The sequence below is a fragment of the Phascolarctos cinereus genome, unplaced genomic scaffold (genome assembly GCF_003287225.1).
Source record: "Phascolarctos cinereus isolate Bilbo 61053 unplaced genomic scaffold, phaCin_HiC Scaffold_3;HRSCAF=262, whole genome shotgun sequence".
Lineage (NCBI taxonomy): Eukaryota > Metazoa > Chordata > Mammalia > Diprotodontia > Phascolarctidae > Phascolarctos > Phascolarctos cinereus.
The window spans coordinates 86,679,434-86,689,791 of NW_027555736.1; the positions used below are offsets into that span (position 1 = coordinate 86,679,434).

Consider the following 10,358-nt stretch of genomic DNA (forward strand, 5'->3'; position numbering starts at 1 on the left):
GTATGATTTAATTACCTTATAAGTTTATTCAAAGCTTTGTATCTTCAACAACGCAGGTGGCATACCGTGTTATTTTACGTAGCTTCAAATCATCCCAATGGAGTAGGGAGTTGGTAAGTATTGTCTACAAAGCACATATAAATTTTTGATGAGATAAATTACACATAAATTTGAGTTAAAGAGACCTTTTAAGAGGTTAAGCAAAGTGCTCAGCCTAATCTAGAAAAAGCTCTCCCTCTTAATTTTCATTTCAGTGATGGATAAAATATTCATTTCATGGTTTACCATCTAAAGGGTGGTAATTGTTATCAGGTCAAGTTAAATAAACAACTGTGTGACTTCCCTTCATAAAACATGGCAAAGTTCTTAAAATATATGTCTTAAATTAATTTCCAAGATATAGCCCGAGTCACACTTCTACCACTCTGAGACCTCCTCAGTCACTTTTCTCTGTTCCTGAATTTACCCATTTGTAAATTAGGGCAGCAAGTGGCACAATAGAGTGCCCAGCCTAGAGTAAGGAAGGCCCATCTTCTGAGTTCAAATGTGGTCTCATACATGTAATAGCTGTGTGACCCTGGGCAAGTCACTTAACCCTGTTTGCCTCAGATTTCTCATCTGTAAAATGAGCTGGAAAAGGAATTGGCAAACCACCCCAGTATGTTTGCCAAGAAAACCCCAAATGTGGTCATGAAGAGTCAGACACGACTGAACAACAACAAAATTAGGATGTTGGAATAGATTATTGTTAAGTCCCTTTTTAGATGCAGCATTTTGGAGTTCTCTATACACAGCTAAATCTACTTTTAAAATCTTTTATTGTGAATCCCTTTCTTAAATCACTGTGCTTTGTGCACATTTCTGATATCCAATATGTAGTTTGTTGCAAAGTCTATCTACAAATGAAGTTTTAAAAGATACTTTTTTTTGTTTTTTTGGTGAGGCAGTCGGGTTTAAGTGACTTGCCCAGGGTCACACAGCTAGTAAGTTTCAAGTGTCTGAGGCCATATTTGAACTCAGGTCCTCCTGACTCCAAGGCCAGAGCTCTATGTACTAAAAAGATACTTTTATCAAGAAAAATATTGAGGAAGAAAGTATACAGAAAAAAAATGCATCATGGAATGGAAAGAGTAGTGGCTCTGTCGGAGGAGCTGGATTCAAATTCCATCTCTGCCTTTTCCTATGTGACCTTCCACAGGTTTCTTAAAGTACTCAGGCCACTATTTCCTCAGCTATGCAATAAAGGAGTTGGATTAGACAGCTTCTCAAGTCCTTTTTAGCTCTAGAGCTATGGTCTAGGGCTTTCTGTCAGTGATACAGGAACTGTTTTTCGTTTGTACTATTAAGATACCCCAAATATGGTCAGCCTTATTTTATCTGACATCCTAGAACCAGGATGTAAATTTTAAAATTAGCATTGGTGTTGCTAAAATGGATGCCCCTGAAGTCCATATATTATAAAATTATGCAACTTATTCCAAAAGAGAATGCTGTGGGCACTCATTTGGAGCCTGATTGACTCTTAGAGCCATGTGGTTGTTCACATTCCCAGCCTATGTCATATCAGGACTGGCAAATTGAAAGGGGGCCAGGAGGCTACTAGAGGCAAAAAATGCTGACAAAAAGGGGGTAGACCAAATTAAAAGGAGACACAATTTAAAAAAAATTTTTTTTTGGAAGAGGAACCAGAATATTTTTTTAATATAAATTTATTTATTTTTAGTTTTCAACATTTACTTCCACAAGATTTTGAGTTCCACATTTTCTTCCCATCTCATCCCTCCCCCCATCCCAAGATGGCATGCATTCTGAATACCCCTTCCTCTAGTCTGCCCTCTCTTCTATCTCTCCCCCCCTTCTCTTATCCCCTGCCCCTTCTGTTTTCCTGTAGGGCAGGATAGACTTCTGTACCCCATTTCCTGTATTTCTTATTTCCCAGTTGCATGTGAAAACATTTTTTTTAAACATGTTTTTAAAACTTTGGGGTTCCAAATTTTCTCCCTTCCTCCCTCCCCATCCACCCTCACTGAAAAGGCAAGCAACTCAATATAGGTTATACATGTGCAGTTATGCAAAACACTTCCATAGTAGACATGTTGTGAAAAACTAACTCTATTTCCCTTAATCCTATCCTGCCCCCTCCCCCCATTTATTCTGTTCTTTCTTTTGACCCTGTCCCAAGTTTTACAAAGCATAGTGACTGCCTTAGGACCACTGAAGACAGTGGAAAGAGCATTGGCTCTCAAATTAGAGGTCCTGAGTCCAAATCCTGTCCTTGATACACTATCTATTTGCCACTCCTAATCTATGTGAAGTTCTTGACCTCAGTTTCTTAATCTGCAAAATGAGGGAGGTTTTACTGTGCCCTGAGAATGTCATGTGTCATAATACCACACAAAAATTGAGGCTAGACTGTGAGCTCGAAGTAGATAGGGCTATGTCTTTCCCAAAGAATTATACATAGGAGGTATTTAATAAATTGCTGTTGAAATAATAAATATTCATAATAATGGCATCATTAAAAATGAGATTAAAATACATTCAAAATCTTCTCAAGAAGACAGAGAAGTTTGTCATACTGTTTAGAAATTTTTCTCTCCATAATGTTTAAATTTTTAAAAAGCTTTTCGTTAAAGTACAGTGTTTCTTTTAGTTAAAAAATCTGCAGAAGTGGGATAAACTTCCTTTCATCCCAGATATTTTCATTTCCTGTTCTTTACAGAAACTTGGTTGATACAATGGAAAAATCATTGTCTTTCTAGTAAAAGGACCTGGGTTCAAATCCTGGTTCTGATACTCATTACCTGTGTGACCATGGGCTGATCACTTACCTTTCCTGGGTCTCAGTTTCTTCAACTGTATGCATCAGGATCACCATGGAAGTCGAGATGCTTTCCAGAGATTCCACCAATCACTAATATCACTTAATTGGGAATATTTGGAATTGTTTAGAAGGAATCCAGGGAAGAAGGAGAGAGAAAGCAGGATGAAGAAGTGGAAAGTTGGAATTGCCCACCATCTTGACACCAGGTAGATATTGCAAAGCTCCTTTGCTCCTCCCTAATGAGACTAATGGCTGCTATTTTGAACTGCCTCTGGAAAAACTGGTGGGGGATCTTGCCTTATTTGAAGCTGGTTGCAGACCAAGTTGTGATTGGGAATGATTTTGTCTTTCCTTGCCTCAGAGTTGAGAAGGATGCTACCCCTTTAACTGAGCTATTTCTTCAACATCACTTTGCCCTCCTCCCTACCAGGGAGAAAGAGTGAATTGGGAGAATCATTCCTGCTACTAAAAGTAGAAGCATTTGCATTGGCTCCTGTTATTTCCAATTACCTGTACTGGTTAGCTCTTTTGTCCTCCACCTCTTGTTATTGTATTGTCTATTTCTCTTCTATTAAAAAAAAATTTACAGCCACTAACCCTTGTGTTATGTTTGCTGTCAGTCATGGTAATAAAGGTTGGGAAACTGTACAGTTTTAAATGCACACAAAATACACACTGCTCATCCAGCACCTAGAGTGAGGGAATAGAGTGGAGAAGCCATAGTAATGGTTGTATTGCTCCTAAGGTAGGAGTCATAAAGCCAGCTCAAGGTGATAAGTAGGAGAAGTAATAAGCAGGGAAATATCAGAAACCAGACAAGAATAAAATTTCCACCTAGATTAGTAAACAAGATGTTTTCTGAGAGACAAGTCTTTTATTGACTCATTTATCAGTTATATTCCTGAATTCCCTTTCTCTTAACCCCTGCTCAATACCTTTCCCTCTTATGTGGAGGACAGCAAAGTAATTTTGGATGGATAATTCAGTTAAAAGTGTGTAAGGGAGGGGATGTCCTTCCCAACTTTTAGACAAAGAGAGAAAGATGGAGGTTGTCATTCAATTTGCAACTGGCTCTTAGTAAGTCAAAGACTTACCTGCCATACCACCTGCTGTCAGTCTTTCTTGGTCAGAGGTAGGGGAGGTGGGGGGTAGAGAGGCGAATAGCTCAAATGCTTGGCTCTTCAAGGTCTACATGACATCAAGATGGAGGATGATCCCGATTTTTGACCTTGACTCTACTTTCTCTCCTCTTCTTCCCTGAATTCCTTAACAAGCAATCCCTGTTACCCTCAGTTTCACAATGTCAGTGGCTGGTGGAATTTTTGGAAAGCATCTCCATGGTGATATTGACAAGTTTTAGATTCTAATGGCAGGGTTATGTGTAAAATAAGGAAATTAGACTTGATAACTCCAAGGTCCCTTCCAACTTCAGAGGTTTGATTCTGTAATTTTATTATATTCCTTGAAGAAAGTATTCCAAACTTTCTTTCCTCAGATTTCCTATACTACCTACCTAGTGCACCCGCTTTAACAATGTAGGCTGCTCAAACGGAGGTCATACCACAAGTCTTCCCTCTTTTCCCCTAATCAATACCTTAGAACCTTCCTAGATCATTTAGAATTCTTTCCTCCTTTGCTCCAATTCCTGACATAGAATTGCCCCTTTTCCTTGCCAAAGCCACTCCTTGATCTGAACCCTTCCTGTCACCTGTGGCAGCTTACCCTGTGGCTCATTTGTCTCCCCTACAACGGTCTTCTTCATATCCCAAGACCCCTTCCTTAATGCTTGAAACATGATCAAGACTTCTATTTTTATTAAAGAATCTTCACTTGATCTTGCCATTCAACCTATCATTATCTATCTTTCTCATTTACTTTATATAGCTGTGGAAACTCATCTATGCTCATTTCCACTCCCATTTCATCACCTCCCACTTGCTTCTCGATCCCTTTCTGGTCTAGCTTCTGACCTCATCACTCAACTGAAACTACCTTCTCTAAGGTTACTAATAATTTTATTGTCAGTAATTCTGATAGCATTTTCTTATCTTCATTGTTGTTGTCATGATTAACCACTCCCTCCTGGTTTTCTCTACTCCCTGGGCTTCTGTGATGTACTTCTCTGATGGTTGTCCTACCTGTCCTACCTCACTTTCTTAGTTGATTTTGCTGAATTATTATCCATGTCCTCCCTGCCTCAGCCCCCATGGGTGTCCAGGTCATTCTTCTCTTTAAATCCTCTCTTGTGAGCTCATTAACACCCTGGGTTCAAGGAGGGTTCAGTAATCATCTCTGTTCTAGTGACTCTTAAATCTGTATATCCAGCTCTATTAACTAATCCTTTTCTTTTAACTCCAATCACACGTTTCTGACTGCCTGCTGGTCATGTCCACCTGATGTGTAGGTGTAACTTAACATGGACAAAACTAAACTCATCTTCTTCCATAAACCCACAACTCCATCTTCCTCATTTCTGGTTGAAGGTTTGCAATGTCTGTGTAATCCGTGATAATTTTCTTCCCCTCACCCACCATATCAAATCAGTTGCCAGCTCTTATAACTTCAATCCTCACAACATCTCTCAATTATCTCCTCTTCACTCATATGGCCTGTACTCCTTATTCAGGCCCTCATCATATTTCACCTGAATAATGACAATGGCTTCCTAATTGTTTTTATTGCATTCAGTCTCTCCCCTCTCCAAACCATGTTCTATACAGCTACCAAATTAGTAGTCCCTCTATTATCTCTAGGATATAAAGGCCAAACTCAGCTTGGCCTTTAAACCCTTCTTTAATCTGCTTCTAATCTTCCTTTCCAGATATTTCATTTTATTTCTCAGACTTATTTTCTCTTATTTCCTTTCATACGTTCTATAGTCTAGCTAAATTGACCTACTAGCTCTTTCCCAAACTAAATATTTGATCACCTTCCTGTTCCATAGCTTTGCATAGACCATCCTCCATGTCTGAAATGTCCTTCTTCCTCAGAATCCTTACCTTTATTCCAGGCTAAGCTCAGGTGTCACCTGCTAAGGGATGCTTCTTCCCTCTCCCTTCACACCCTCCCACCTCCATTGTTAGTGCTTTTTTTCATGGCTCATTTATCTTGTATCTTTGCACATGTTGCATTCCTTCTCACATAATGTAAACCCCATGAGGCTAGGGTCTGTTTCGTTTTTGCCTTTATGCCCCCAGCACCATAGCATGGTTACTTTTATGTAATCAGTATTTAAGAAATATTGAATTAAATAATTTATTACCACTCCTCGAATTTTGAGAGTATGGAAGTAAGAGAGTGATAATGATAACTGCTATTCAAGACCTTAACCTTGAACCTGCTTTCAAACCCATAGAACTTAAGAATTTCATTGGAAGGACAATACTTTAAAAGAAAGTAGTTGACATCTCGTAGCAGAATGTGTATTAATAATTGTCCTATAGCACAGTCCTGAAGTCATAATACATTATTTTTTTCTTTTAGGTGAAATTAAATACATCCTGAGTTTTCATGAAATCTTTGGAGCAAATTAAGTGAAACCACAGGCTGTCTAGGAAGGGAGCCACTGATTGCTTTCTTCAGCATGTTACCTTACCCTGTTAAAATTTAACTGAGCCACTCTGATGTTGCCTCCAACCACTTTGGTATTTCTCTACCATCCTCTGTGTTTCTCTTATATATGAAGTAAAATTTTGCAATAGGCATCGTGTCATAAAGTTGGCTTTTCACAAGATTGTTTCCATAGAACAGCTGAAGTACTTAGGTAAGTGGGGGAATTGAAAGTGAATTCTATTCTTACACTATCTTTCATATCCATCCTCTTTTCTCCATTCATATGGCAACTAACCCTAGTCAGGTCGTATCACCTCTAAACTGTGGCAAAAGCTTCCCAGTTGGTTTTACTATTCTATTTACTGTCCTTTGATATCATACACCATTTTCAGACACTATTTTAGGAAGAAACTTTAGAAAGAAAGTGTGTCTGTGGAAAAGGTAAATACTTTCTTTAAAAATGTTTCCAGGGGCAGCTAGGTGTCACAGTGAATAGAGCTCTGGTCTTGGAGTTAGGAGGACTTGAGTTCAAATCCAGCCTGAGATAGTTAATACTTACTAGTTTTGTGACCCTGGGCAAGTCACTTAACCCTGATCACCTCACCAAAAAGCAAAAAGAAAAAAGTTTCCAAAAATTATAATAGCTGTTGCCAACTTGGTAAAAAAATAAATCCATCTAGCAAATGGCTATGTATTCAAAATGTACTTTGATTCTAGTGTGCTATTTCTTTTTTTTTTTTTTTTGGTTAGGCAATGGGGTTTAGTGACTTGCCCAGAGTCACACAGGTAGTAAGTATGAGGTGTCTGAGGCCAGATTTGAACTCAGGTCTCCTGACTCCAGGGCTGGTGCTCTATCCACTGCACCACCTAGCTGCCCTCTAGTGTGCTATTTCTTGAAAATAAAGTCAGAACTGCTTGCTGACTACTTCTAGAAATATATTGCTGGGCGTAGTCACCCTATCAAAAAGTAGTAAATTGAAACAATATTGGGGTATAACTAATAGGCCCTGCTTTTTAGAGCAGGAAAACCAGATCACAATTAGATACTCTGGAGACATGGGGCCTCAGTATCATAAAATGTGGAACTGGGAGGAACTTTTCAGATCATCTGATGAATTCAAGACCTCTCAGCCTCAAGTAGAAAGTGAGTTAATTTGTTTAAGGGAGAGGCAGGAAGAGGAATTTATCATTATGTTCATTGACCAGAAGGGTGAGATGATGATAAGCACAGAATGATGTATCTTGTGACTGCCCTGCTTTTTTTTTTCTTCTTTGGTTGTCTTAGTGACCACCAGAGGGCAGAAAGAGCCTTTGTGGATTTCTTCATCCTGTTGGGAAACATCAGACTAGCTTTTTGCTTCATGAAGGTGAATCACGTTTTTCTTTTTTTTAAATTTTGTCTTCCCTTCGATGATGTTTTCAGGTTTGGCTTATACTTGGGATATGTTTTTATTGCCTAATTTAATTGTGTAGAAAATCATCAAACAGGAAAAATTTCATACTGAGTGAGTAATATATAAGAGGTAACTAACTAGAAATAGTTACTAAAGAGCTGACCTCAGAGCAGAAAATTTTCGGTTAAAATTCCACATTTGACACACACCGAATGTATGACCCTGGGCAAATCATTTAACTTCTCAGGCTCCCAACTCTCTAAGACTATAAATTGGAGGGTAATTGAGAGAGAACATTTCCTCACTCAGGCTTTCCTATACTAATGAAATTAAAAGTCTAGGCTAAGAATAACACACTTGATACCAATAATTTATCCATTCACAGTGCCATATGTAGATAGCTACTTGGTGAAAAGCTTTGATGATGAAAAAAATAAAGATCCTATTTTTTTCCTTAAAAAAGAGATGGTATTTTAAAATAAAATGGTAATAGCTCACATCTATTCAGCGCTTTATGATTACAAGGCATTTTATACACATGATTTCACTTAAGTGTAACAAGAAAAAACATTCCTAGTCTGAGGTCCTGGGGAAACTCACCTTCTCCCTCTCCACTCAGAGGCCCCTCTCTGCTCTGGTGGACCAGGTTCAGTCCTGGGGGAACCTGGCCAAAGAAGGAACAAGACTGTTTCTCAAACTTTCTGGGCTTTTATGCCTACTCTCTGCAGCTCTGGGAAAGATTTGACTTATGTTTGATTCATGTCTGGGGCCTCCCCAAAAGAAGGGAGTAGGAAAGGTATTCATTGTACTATGTAAATCAGGTAGAGAAGAGCCATTTGTTTTCTCCTTATACAAAAAAATCAGAAAAAACACTAGAGATTCACTTGTATGTACTGAAAAATAAATAGCAGGAAAAAAAAATCTTATGACTACTGTTGCACTCTCCCAGGAGGTTGATACTTAAAACATCAAACATGAAACAGTTTGTGGAAAGGCTGGATCAGTAATTCATCTCTGACTCACCTCTGCATTGTTTCCTTCAAGGTCAATCTCTATCTTCAGTCAATCAGACCAGAGGCTGGGCTCCTCCTCCTGCTGGTGATCATCTTCTTTGACACTTACCTGTTGCCACTCAGCACTGACTCAGAGAGCCAGGCACTTTCAACCCCTGGGACTCACAAGGCTGTCTCCTTAGCTGGACACATTCATCTCAGGATCCCTGTTCGGTCTTGCCTCTACTCAGGTCAGGAAACGTAAAGCCAAAAAGACAGCCAGAGGCCTAAGACCCAGGCTTAGCTCACCTAATTGAGCCCCTGCTGTAGCTACCCACATGAGAACATTTCTTTTAGAGTGGGGAGAAGGGCAAGCAAGCTAGGGCTCCCTCACTCCTTATGGGAAGGCTCCAAGAGTTGGCAGTCGGGAAGAGAGATAGACCCGATGCATTTCTTTTGAGTGGTGAACGAGTCTCTTCTTACTAGGGAGCTAATAAAGGGATTGTTTCATCATCTCAAAGCACCAAGCCCCCTCAATGCTGAGCCAGAAATGTTCCTAGGAGTCACCAGAGGAGAGCTGGTGCGTGCTCTATGAAATGCAGTCTCTGCTCCATAAGCCTACAATAACTCTATGAGTTACCTGTATGATTATTCCTAGTATGAAGTTTTATTAAACATAATTTTTATTAAATAGCTATTGTGCTTAATAACAGAATGATGTACTTAATTCTTGGTATACAAAGATAAAAATGAGACAGTTCCTGCCCTTGAGGAACTCACATTCTGGAGTGAGGTTTGGGGGAGAGGGCAAGATGATAGATCAAATATACAAGTAAGTAAATACCAAGTACTTAAAGTGTGTGTGTGTGTGTGTGTGTGTGTGTGTGTGTGTAGGTATGTGTGAGATGAGAGGGTATGTGTAGAGATGTAGTGAGGGGAGAGGAGTGTGTGCATGTAGGTATGTATGCAGGGGAGGGGATTGTGGGTATGTGTGGATGTGGGGGCGTATATGGAGGGGAATGGGGGAGATTGTACCTTCGAGTTCCTCAGCGTGGGGAGGAAACACCCTCTACCAACAGAGATCCTTTTGTATGACTCAGCCTCAGAGTTCCTGGCGGCAGAGATGTTAGATAACTTGCTAAGGGTGACACAGCCAATATATCTCAGAGGTAGGAAGACTGTTACCCCCTGATTCTGAGTTCTCTTTCCACTTACCCCATGTTTCCTATCCCCACATACATATGTACACAGGATGTACATATAGGTATATTCATACAATTCTGGGAAACAATAGATGGAAAACAACACAGTTCTTACTCTCTAACTAATAGGGGACAGCCATGTGCACAAGTAAATATGACAGAATGTGGGTCAGGGGAAAAGAGAGCTCTAGGAGAAGTTTTATAAGAAATTTGGGGTGGTGGGGGTTATCACTTTCAACCTGGGGGATCAGGGAAGCTCTAGAGAAATAGGTGGTGCCCAAGTTGGACTTTAAAGGAAGAAATGGATTTTAGAGATGTAGACAAAGTGAGTCACATGAAGGGTATCCCATGCACATTAAGAGTCAGGAGAGGTCAGGGAAAGATTAGGGAACGT

At 39.6% G+C, this 10,358-nt stretch overlaps 1 long non-coding RNA gene across 2 annotated transcripts; it reads left to right on the plus strand.

The window, feature by feature from the left end:
- LOC110202862 (uncharacterized) lies at positions 1-9,449 on the plus strand. Of its 2 annotated transcripts, XR_002322800.2 has the most exons (5): positions 1-113; positions 2,723-3,030; positions 6,308-6,587; positions 7,662-7,743; positions 8,815-9,449. It is a non-coding gene; the product is annotated as an uncharacterized LOC110202862 (long non-coding RNA). The 2 variants fall into 2 exon arrangements; XR_013485241.1 differs by having other exon boundaries at positions 6,308-7,743.
- Positions 9,450-10,358: the final 909 nt, after the last annotated feature.